Source organism: Camellia sinensis, chromosome 11, assembly GCF_055761805.1.
Source record: "Camellia sinensis isolate YWXY chromosome 11, ASM5576180v1, whole genome shotgun sequence".
Lineage (NCBI taxonomy): Eukaryota > Viridiplantae > Streptophyta > Magnoliopsida > Ericales > Theaceae > Camellia > Camellia sinensis.
This window is the reverse complement of record NC_138971.1, coordinates 142,925,699-142,938,207: the sequence shown is the minus strand read 5'-3', so window position 1 is coordinate 142,938,207 and position 12,509 is coordinate 142,925,699. Positions and strand designations below refer to the sequence as shown.

At 38.1% G+C, this 12,509-nt stretch overlaps 2 pseudogenes; both read right to left on the bottom strand.

Moving 5' to 3' along the window:
* Positions 1-241: 241 nt before the first annotated feature.
* On the bottom strand, positions 242-3,906 carry LOC145802720 (uncharacterized; annotated as a pseudogene).
* A 5,413-nt stretch (positions 3,907-9,319) lies between these two features.
* LOC114299140 (cysteine protease RD19A-like) lies at positions 9,320-10,099 on the bottom strand (annotated as a pseudogene).
* Between the last annotated feature and the right edge of the window lie 2,410 nt (positions 10,100-12,509).

The following is a 12,509-nucleotide window of genomic DNA, read 5'->3' as shown; positions in this document are numbered from 1 at the left end:
TCGACCCACCAAATACGAACCCCACTCTCGCTCGAGCGACCAACTCCTCGCTCGAGCGAAGGTCCAAAATTCTGGGCAGCAACACTAGGCTCCCAAACACAACCAACCTGTAACAAACCTGCTTAACACATCCTATAACTCAAATATGAAGAAAAAGGAATGTAAACACGATAATAACCAACTACCAACATCCACGGACACATGTCCGGATCACTGTACAACAAGGGTAAACCCGGGATCGCTATAAAGAATCATCAACCATATCTAATGATTCAACTTCTGGAAAAACTTTTGTAAAGCCATGATGCTCTATACAAAAATCATTGAACTCATCATCCTTTTCACAAGAATATTGTTTTTGAGGAGGTTCTAGCACAACTGACCATCTCAGATCAAGTTGATCTTGTACATAAAAACTTGCTTAGCTTGGGAAGCCAAAATGAAGGGATCGTCTTTATGGCCTATCCTCCCTAACTCAACTAATGTGAAACCCAACTCATCCACTATAATTCCCTTTGTGTTGTCAACCCAATCACACTTAAATACTGGAATCTTGAACATATTGTAGTCAAGTTGTCGTATCTCAGTAATAACTCCATAGTAACTCATATCCGTAAACACTGGGTTCTTATCCTTGTAACCTGTCACTTGCATTGTTGTTGCCACTAAACTAACTCCACTATTTTTGGCTGACTAGTGAGTTATCCCGATCTTTTGTGTGATAATGACAACCATTGATGATATAGCCAGGGAATTTTGTAACATCCAATCGAGGTCCTTATGCTATCCACTTCAGGTTATTTGAAATATTATTTTGGCCATTTAATTTCTTTGAGACCTGTATATGGTTGAATAGTTAGCTAATTTTTTCTTAACAATATTCGGTAATAGAAAAAGATAAATATTGAATTACCCCAATACCTTTTCACGAAGCCAATACATAAATGTTTTATTATGCTCAATTTGTAGCCATTTTTGACTTTGTGATTGACGATGATATTTTAGCTTCAACCAAGCCATATGCTCTCTATCAAATCATTAATAAAGCAATATATTATGAGATAAATAACTTGTGAGAATACAATTGTAAAAAAAATGTACATGAAATATTCTTACTCAATGTATGGTTGAATGTCACTTGTATTTTCTAACAACGATGTGCTTGCTCCCATTCATTACGATCAACAGTAACAACATAACCACTTGATAAAGGCCTTCCAATTTCTATATCATCATCAACTATGATGTTCGTATTAGAAGGAATCTTAATTGCATCCAATCCAGATAAGTACTCTGCACAAAACTCAACAACTTCTTCTACAATATAACTTTCAACAATGCAACTTTCAGGACAATTACAATTATGAACATAACCCTTTAAGATCTTCATGAACCTCTCAAATTGGTATATCCATCTAAAGTGAATTGGTCCACAAAGTTGAACTTCTCTAACAAGATGCACTGTCAAATGCACCATGATATCAACGAACGAAGGTGGCAAGTACTTTTCAAGCAAACATAATGTGGCCACAGGATCTTTTTGAATCTCATCTAATTTTTCCACATCGACCACTTTGCTACAAATAGCATTGAAAAAGAAACATAACTTGATAATAGCATGTCTCACATGCTTAGGTAACATAGATCGTATTGCCACATGTAGTAACTGTTGCATCAATACATGGCAATCATGTGATTTTAGACCATAAAGTTTCAAATCTTGTATTGATACACGACTTCCCAAATTTGAAGAGTATCCTTCTGGAACTTTCAATTCCAATAATGTTGTACATACTCTTCTTTTTTGCTCCTTAGACAATGTGTAACATGCTGGAGGCAAGTATGTTCGTTTCTTCCCAATTTGTGGTGCCAATTTTTCACGCAAACCCATTTCTACAAGATCAAGGCGAGAATTTATTCCATCCTTTGTTTTTTTTGGAATATTAAGTAATGTACCAATGAGGCTCTCACGCACATTCTTCTCAATATGCATAACATCCAAATTATGTCGAACATGTAAGTACTTCCAATATTCAAGATCAAAGAATAATGATTTCTTCTTCCAACATTTTGTACCACCAACATCTAATGCTTTTTTATTTTTCTTTCCCCATATGGTTACAAGCCCTTCAACCTTATTTAATATCTCCTCCCCAGTTAATGGTATTGGAGCTAATCCAAACTCTTGCTCACCATTAAAAGCCTTTTTTTGCCTCCGATATGGATGGTAGCATGGAAGAAATTTTTTGTGGCCAACATATGTGTTCTTCTTACCATATTTTAATCTGTGAGAACATGTTCCTTCACTACAAATTGGATATGCATAATATCCCTTTCCAGTACAACCGCTTAAATTGCCTAATGCTGGAAAGTCGTTAATTGTCTACAACAACATAGCGTTTAGCCTGAAGTGTTCTTCTTTATATGCGTCATAAGTTTCAACACCTACCTCCCACAACATTTTCAATTCATTAATTAGTGGTTCCATGTAAACATCAATGTCATTACCAGGTTGTTGTGGACCTGATATTAACAATGATAACATCATAAATTTCCTCTTCATACATAACCACGGTGGAAGATTATAGGTAATCATTATAACTGGCCAACAACTATACCTACTACTAAGGGAACTGTGTGGATTTATTCCATCTATAGAAATAGTTAATCGAAGGTTTCTTGGCTCTGCAACGAAATCTGGCCACTTGTGGTCTACTAACTTCCATGATGGAGAATCCGCAGGGTGACACATTGTGCCATCATAATCTCTTTCGTGAGCATGCCATGTCAAATCCTTCGCTATTTTTGCTGATTGGAACATCCTTCGAAACCTTGGGATAGGTGGAAAATACCATAAAACTTTTGCAGGCACATCTTTTCTTATTTCAGTGGAATTCTTCTTCAACTTTCATCTTGATGTACCACATGCAGGACATAAAGTTGCATATTTGTACTCCTTTCTATAGAGTATGCAATCATATGGAGATGCATGTATTTTCTCATATCCCATTCCCAATGCAGCAAACGTCTTCCCAGCCTTATACATGGATGATGGTATTTCATTGTTCAATGGCAGCATATCACCCAACAACGGCAGTAGATCTGAAAACCCAGCGTGAGATAGGCTATGTGTAGTTTTGAAGTTATACAGTTTAACCAATGCAGATAACTTGGTAAACTTTGTGCAACTCGGATACAATGGTTTTTTCACATCCTCAAGTAATTTCTTAAACACTTCAGGATCAGCCGTGTAATGATCATATGCATCTTGAACCATTTCTATTATTTCAGCTACATTGTCTATGGGAGACATGTCAAATTGTTGTTGGGAAAAATCTTGTTCATTTAAACATGGTGATGCCCCACTGGTGACTGCTTCTCTATGCCATATCCATGTGGTATAACTTTGATCAATACCTTTGAAAAAGAGATGATTTCTAATCTCTCAAATAGGTTAGCTTCTCAAGTTTCCACAGACTCTACAAGGACAATGTATGGATTGAAGAACACTTGCATGGATCATAGCAAAATTAAGAAATTGTTCAACTCCATTCTCATAGTCTTTTGATCTTCTATCCTTGAACATCCCAGATTTGTCCATTTGAAATGCATTTTTGAAAACCTATATGAACAAAGAAATTAGAATATAAAACAATAAACTTGCAAGGATAGAGGCTACACAGTTGATAACCTTAAAGGAATGTCATTGGCACAATTTCTTTGATAGAAAATTAAATGTCTCAAACAAACTTGCAACAAATTTTTTTTTTTAAAAAAAATACAAGATCTTAGTGAGGAAAGATTGTGTACTTAATAATGGGCAACTTTCTTGTGTTGAGTTGGGTGAAGTAGTGAAGGTTAGAATTGAAGTAGAATTTGTTAGCCATGTTTTACTCCATTGCCCATTGGTAGTCCCTGGTTCCATTGAAGCCTTGCTATAGTGGTGGGATGGGGTGAAGCTCAAGATGAAGGAGAGAAAATTTTGGAATATGGTGCCACTAGTGATGCTGTGGTTAGTTTAGAAGTTGAAGAATGAAATGGTGTTCAATGGGGGTCATCCCAATTTTGTTGATTTGGTGGATATTGTGAAGTCAAGGATAGCTTTTTGGGCAAAGAGCAGTATTGCAGGTGTGCAGTATTCAGTTCATGATTTTGTGATCAATTTGAATCAGGTGCTGCAACTGCTGAGGTGAAGGGTGTTACTGTGATTTTGTTGCTATTGTGTTACTGGTGTGGTTTGTTTACTGGGTGTAACCGCTGAGGTTAGACTGGTGTGGTTTGTTTACTGGGTGTAACCGCTGAGGTTAGAAGGTTTCTAGGTTACCAACAATAGGTTTGTAGGTTTGTCTATCCTATTGCCCAGACAATAGGTTTGTAGGTTTGTCTATCCTATTGCGTCCGACAACATATTCTATACCTTTATCATTGTTTGAGATTGTATTACATAGCTGTTGTTCTTTTGCTCTCTGATAATTTTCCCTTTGTTGTTGCAGTAATTGTTGCTTTTGTTCACTTGTTAGTCTTGAATACTATGCACGCTATTGGCAATTTTGTTCACACTTATGAGCTGGGAAATATCAACCGATTATTTGTGTAGGTATTGGTAAGGCAAAGTGATGCGCTCTATTTATGTAGCATACCTTCTTGTTCTTCAGATAGGCATTGTCAAGTTTTGATTGAGCAATTATTCATATGTTTGAGCTAAATTGTAGAGTATGCCTACATTTAATTATAAATTTTGCAAGTTACATCTAGAATAAATTAATAATAAATTAAACAACGACGCCGTAGAAGCTAACTTCTTAAAGTTTTCAACATTAATTGTAAAGAAAAGAAACCAGCATATTGAGTTATGGAATAAAACAAACAGGGTTTTAAGAATCTTCAAAAAGTTTAATAAATCTGAATGGTTAGATATTTTTCGCAGTTATGGAATAGAACAAACAAGGTTTAAAGAATTTTCATAAAGTTCAATAAATCTAAATGGTTAGATATTTTTCACATAATAAATTTGTGGCTATGTTTTTTTATACGCAAGACATGATCTCTATATTAATAGATTGAATTAAGCTAGTAAACAATCGGAAAGTAAACCAGAAACTATAGTTTCAATTGAAGAAATAAACACATATTTAACGAGAGCAAACCAAGAGATCATAAAAGGAAAACAATGAATCGACGAAGTAAATGTTTAAAGATTTTATTTTCTTAGAAAAGGTGGAACCAAATGATTTGGTAATCCAAAACTTAAGGCACATCAGTATTCATCGATCCACAATCCCCCGAAATCAACATTTCTTACATTAAAAGAGAAGCTCACAGATTTTGTTCTCAGAGCAAGTGAAGATGAGGCCAGCAGTGTAAGGGAAAGAGTAAGCAGCAAATTCAGTTCAGGAAGATCGCACATCATCCATGAGAATTCTTAATTAACCTTGAAAAATGAAACCTTTTTTGCAATCTTTGTGTGCTTGCCATCTTAAATTTTAGATTATAGGTAGGGAGGTAGGGCTGTAGAGTTTGTTTAAATTTGGTTGATTGATTTCTTTGTAGTGTAGTGTACAAGTTTATTAAACACATTTTAAGATGATAGCTAACAGGTTTTAGTTGAGTACTTTTTATTTTTAATAATGCTTACGTTGAGTAATGGATTGAATTTAACTTGTTACCAATTGATATTGAAAGTATTTTTGATGAACACTAATCAAGTTGGAGTAACTTATATTGTACTGTGTTAATTATACCATGTGAGTTTATTAGATATTTAACTAAAAGGTCTTTTTCAGATTACCCAATTTGTAATATTGGATCTATTAATCCTCGTGTTTGGTTTATTAGGATATTCATGTAGTTGTTGGGTAGTCCCTAGTTCCATTGAAGCCTTGCTACAATGGTGGGATGGGGTGAAGCTTAAGATGAAGGAGAGAAAAATTTGGAATATGGTGCCACTAGTGATGTTGTGGTTAGTTTGGAAGTTGAGGAATGAAATGGTGTTCAATGGGGGTCATCCCAATTTTGCTGATTTGGTGGATATTGTGAAGTCAATGATAGCTTTTTGGGCAAAGAGTAGTATTACAGGTGTGTAGTACTCAGTTCATGATTTTGTGATCAATTTGAATCAGATGCTGCACCTGCCGAGGTGAAGGGTGTTGTTGTGTTTTTGTTGCTGGTGTGGTTTGTTTACTAGGTGTAACCACTAAGGTTAGAAGGTGTCTGAGTTACCAACTGCAGCATTGTTCTGGAGAGCAGCAGCAGCAGTGTGCTTGGTTCTGGACAGCAACAGTAGCAGCAGTAGCCGCAATGTGCTTGGGTAGTGTCTGGTGTGTTTGGGTATTGACCAGCTTCCCTCACTTTTTCACTAGTATCATTAGCCAGCATACAATATGTACATTTTCATATCTGATTTCCATTTTCATCCCTTAATACAGCAACTTGAGATTAGACTAGTCAAGGCACCAATAAATTTTGGTGTAACTTACTCCAGTCAAAGCATGTACACAGTGTATTTGGTGTTTTGCCTATGACCTACATACACAGATGGTTATATATCAAGATAACAGCTTTGTATGTTATATATAAGACATAATATATTTTGATGATTGTTTATGTCTTCGGTCTATTGGCAGGTTGTGTCCCATGTTCTAACAAGCCCAAAGAAACAAGAAAGCAAACTAAAACTCCCAAACATAGTAGCAATAGTAGCCACATAATCAAATTGACAGAAATAATTTTAAAAAAAAATCATTATAATTATCTTGAAATAATTATAAAACTTCGGGTATGGTTCGAGTTGTGTTGTCAAAACATATCGAAAATTTCCACCCTTATATTTTATCTTTTTTTTTTTTGGGATCAACAACGAAGAAAACTTTATTGATGATAGAGACCTTACATGTAAGGAAAAAAAACATCAACAAAGGGGGGGGGGTAACGAGACAACCCAATCCCAACGAGGTTGGCTCTAAGCAACTCGCACAATCACATGGTAGCATCAACCCAAGCACCTGTTGGTAAGAGACCAACATATACAAACTGCAACAGAGCTTAAAATACTACAACAGATACACAAAGACAGCAGATAGCAACAAAATACAGCAGATACACAAAGACAGCAGATAGCAACAGATAGCAACAAAAATACCAAAACAGCAGGGAAAACTTATGCTAATAGCAGCCCAGGTCACTTTAAATCCACCCAAAATACTAAACCAGCAACCACTACAGACCAGACCCCATCAGATATTCACCACATAACAGCCCTCAGATTCTAGCAGATCTATCAGATACACACCAAACACACCAGTAGCATTCCACAGATTATATTAGACCATACACACTAGATATACTAGTCTAGGAGCCAAATTAGCAGGCAAATTGTTGATCAGTATTCTATTTGTGTATCAATATTCCTTCTCATTCAATGAAGACTATCTACTTGTTTTGCATATGCATACAAACTGATTTTGCAAAAAAAATCTCTGAGATTTTGTTTTTATCAAAAGATTTAAGAGGGGAAAAAAAAAAGAAGAAGAAATTTCACTTTTGTCTTTCCTTTTGATTTCTTTCCACTTATTTCTACTCTAATTCTTGATTGAAATACATAATGTTTTGGTTTTAACTACTCACTTTGCATTTGTAGTTTTTGGTATTGAAGCTGTAAGGAGTGAAAATCTAAACAAGAGAAGGTTGACAACGATGTCAAAACCACTTTCCCGGAACTGTAGGTTTAGTTTATGACAGTGTTTCGCTTGTCAGACACAAAATATATCCTTCATTCTCATATATTGCACAACCAAAAATGTCTGGATTCATTTTGGTTCTGTTTTAGGGAACCCAATGCCATTTTCTTTTTTGCTGTCATGATTTGGTTTATAGGGGAACCAAATTGAATCCAACCATCAATAAAAAAAATTGATGCACAGTAGTTCTACAGGTAGACAACCATGATAACCTAAAACCCACAACTCAATGATTACTTGGAGTTGCATCAACACATCTCCACAACCAATCTCAAAAGGAAGTATAGTACTTGGCGAAACACCATTTGCCAAGGTTAAAATCTCCATAAAAATAATAACTCCTCTAAATAACGATAGACCCACGTAAAACACACTAACAAAATATTATGAGGTAATAACAAGCATTCCAATGATATATAGGATAGAACTTTACAATATGCTGATGGTTTTCTGTGTCAAAAACTGGTATGCCTTTCTTGTAGCAGGCTTTGCATCGTTGACATAGCAACCAAATGAGTACTAGCATGCAGAGGGCCACATGTTTGTACCAGTGATGATGCACAATGCTGAAGTTCATAACAAAGATTCAGTTGTTGAGGTCTTGTGCAAGTTGCATGAACAATGTTCCCTGCATAGGCTCAAGTAAAGGTTGCACACTCCTAAAACATGAATATTCTCTCTCATTAAATCCTCATTGCTAGAACGAGGGTCATAGAAGTAAGATTTAGGAGAAAAGCAATGGATGAGGCATGCTGTGAAGCAGATATCCTTTTGAAAAAAGTGCAGGGAGGAAATGAAAAGTTGTTGGAAGAAGAGAACGATAGGAGGGAAGATAGAATTGCATGAGATGCGCAATAACGCTTTGAGTGTGAATGCAATAGTTTCAAAGAAGTCACAGAAACCCACACAAAATGTCTAAGCTACTTACCAATTCATGAGAGAGGGGATCAATGATTTGAAGGTGTAAATATATATATATATATATATATATATTCATTTGATGTCTTGCTTATGGTGCTTTCTTTGCTACTTGCTGAAGGTTTTCTGCTGTGTAGTTATGGCATTTTATAGTTTTGGCTAGGTTGTTGTACATATAGCAATTTTGGTTTTGTTAGTTATAAGATATGTGATTGATTTTTGTTCTTAATTGATACCCCAAAGAAACAAGAAAGCAAACTAAAACTTCCAAAAATAGTAGCAGCAACAACCACAGAATCAAATTGATAAATAGCAGCAGCAGCCATAGAGCCAAACCAGTAACCAAAACTGACAACTCAACCACCTCAATCAACTACCAACTCCAACAACTTAAACTCCAACACAGATCAAAAAAAGGAAAAGAGAAAGAAAAAGAACCCTTGCATCAGGACCAAACCAGAATTGAGAGTCACCTGGAACAGAAACTGACCTGATATAAATTATAGATTGTTAAAATTCACCTACTACACACCTACCACTACCACCTACTACACACTCACCTACTTCACCTACTCTCCACCTACTCCTCACCTACTCCTCACCTACTACACACTCACCCTCTTCTATATATAGGAATCATGAATCATTGTAATATAAATCATCAATCAATAAATCAATCAATAATATACATCAATATTTTACATGGTATCAGAGCGAGGTTAACAACCTAGTCATTCTACTTCACCGGCGGGCGGCAGTCTCGCCTTGGCCGCCCGCCGGACCTCTACACATACCTTCACTCCGCTGTATCTTCCAACAAGATCCTCTGTGTGTTCAGATCTTTGTATCCATGACACTAAAGTTAGCTACTGAAGCAGCAATCTTGGTCTTGTCAAATTTGCAGGTTCCACGATCAGTACCGGTGTAAGGAGAGTCCTCTTCTCGCATAAGTCCACCAGCTTTGAGTGTGTACTCAAAGGCACTATTCATCAGCCCACCATTGCAACCAGAGTCGCAAGAATCAGCTTCCTCTGGATCACACTCATGGTCACAATCCACAAGTTGTTGCTCGCTAAGGCTCACAAGCTTCCTTGTTGCAAGGAAATTCGCACCCTCCAAGGCCCCAGTGGCACTAAACGACCAGCATGATCCACAAGAACCCTGATTCTTTACGGGTGCGACGGCTCCGTGATCTCTCCAATCGAAATCTGTCGGGAGATCATTTGTCGGAAGGATTGGAGCCTTGTTAGCGTCGGATGGAAGCTTGAGGGGCTCCTCAAGCCGAGGTGTTGCTGGCGAAACTCCGCCGGAGACAGATCGGAGAACTGAGTGACGCCGTGGACCGCCGTGGGGTTGAGCTGCTGGTGGCGGCGAGCCCGGCGTAGGTTAGACTTGAAGATCGAGAACCTGTGATCGTGCTCCTCCATGGTGGCGCCGTCCGAATCTCTCTCTCTCTCAACCCATCTCTCTCTCTCTCTCTCTCGGGCATTGTCTCTCTCTCCCTTCCTTGTAAAAGTCTACAGAAGTCTTGAGATCATACTCGCATTCTCTCTTCTCCAGATACTCCATTGCTGCCTTTTGCTTCTTTCCTTTCTTTTTCTTTTACTATTTACATCCACTTTTGTCCCCCACTTTCTCTCTCCCTTTTTTTTTTTTTTTAAATAATTTCCAACCCACCGCCCCACATGCACTTTATGATTCCTTATTCCACCCATTTTTTTTTATTCCACCCACCAGCGCATGCTTTCCCATTAATACCTTTTTCTTATTATTATTTTTTTATTATTCTTATTATTCTTCCCACCAAAAAAAAAAAACAAAAAAAAAAACCTCAAACATTTCAAATTTGCACAACAACCAATATTTTATTCATCTCAGGGATCACCCCGAGCACAATTTTACACAAAAAAAAAAAAAAAAACACACCACAACAACCAACCACAACAGTGGCATTTTTTCTTCTCTACTCTGCTGTCGGCCTCTTCTTCTTGCCTCCGTCTTGGACGGCCCTTGACGGTGTTGCCTCTGTGTTTCCTAGACCACCAAGCACGTTGCCTCCTCCTTGCTCCTCCACTGCAGCATATGGCGGACCTCCAAATCGAAACATCACAGTGGCCTTCCGCTTCAGCTCCTTGTTTTCCGCCTTTAGCACACTTATCTCTGCTCGCGCATCCTTATACATGCATTGGAGCAGAGCCAGTTGGGCGTTTAAATGTTGCACCTCATTTGTCCTACTCTGCAGCCGGTGCGACAAGTTTGTGACCGCAGTCATGGTCTCCACACATGACTTCAGTGTATATTGATTGGCTTCAATATCTGTTTGCCCTGCCATTTTTTGCTCCACAGACCGCATCGAAAAGTTCAACGGAGCAAACCCTGGGGCGCTTGGTTGAGGTTCAGGGGCCACCGCACCAGTTATTTCTCTTGTGGACTCGTTGAGGTCTGGAAAGAGAGTGAGCAGACTACGGGACAAAGAAGCCATTTTTCTGGGCAACAGAGTGTTACAGAGTATCTTTCTCAGCAAAACGAAGAACTTTTCAGAGGTTTCTCTCCGTTTTTCTGTCTCAGCTTCTGCCTCAGCCTTAGCCTCCGTCTTGGTTAAATAGCCGAGGCAGCCACGCGTATCGCGCGCCACTTGACGCCAGACGACAAACGGGCGCGCCAGCCAAGGCACTCACGTGCCTCGCCATCATATCTGGCACGCCTTTTTATGGATTGGGCACGCCTTTTGATGGCACGCCTTTTGAAAGATTGGGCACACCTTTTGAGGGTGCGACTTTTTAGGGGTCCGACAAGACTCTGTAAACTATCCCGACATTGATTCCGGTTAGCTCCTTCATGGGTCCGACAAGACTCTGTAAACTGTCCCGACATTGATTCCGGTTAGCTCCTTCATGGGTCCGACAAGACTCTGTAAACTGTCCCGACATTGATTCCGGTTAGTTTCTACAAGGGTCCAGCAAGACTCCGTAAACTGTCACAACAACTGTCACAACATTGTCTGCTACAACGGTCCGACATGACCCCATAAACTGTCTTCTACATCGGTCTGACACCGCCATCCAGTGTCCTCTACACCGTTATGACACCCCCATACAGTGTCCTCTACAACGTTATGACACCCCCATACAGTGTCCTCTACAACGTTATGACACCACCATCCAGTGTCTTCACCAATGGTCTGACACGCCCATACAGTGTCACCTATCCTCTTTTATTTTTATGTATTTTCTTGTTTTGTAACTCTCTCCAAACTCAAGTTGGTTCGTTCCTATCCCCCTTGAGTTTGCGGGGGGCTGTTAAAATTCACCTACTACACACCTACCACTACCACCTACTACACACTCACCTACTACACACTCACCCTCTTCTATATATAGGAATCATGAATCATTGTAATATAAATCATCAATCAATAAATCAATCAATAATATACATCAATATTTTACATAATGTCATTCATTGAGAAGGGCAATCCTGTGTATGATGCTTTGGTCCATAATGCAATTCTCACTTTGACAAGTGAGCTCCCTATGTTGTGTTTCTGGGAATTGCATTCTATTTATACAAAGTGAGCTCCCTCTCTTGTGCAATATCTAGCTTAAGATCACATTGGAAGATGCATTTATTGTACCATACTCTTATTTTTATGAGTTTCCTAAGTTTTTATTTATTTATTTATTTATTTTCTGTCATGGCCTTTATGAATGGTTGTCTTTTTTACATTTTTAGTGCTGATGAATAAAAATAGTAGTAGCATAACTTACTTAACTCAACTAAGCCCTGTTCTGCTAGTACTAGGAGTAGTGATATTGGTCGTGTTTGCAAAAATTAACATTCAGAACTTATTACCTT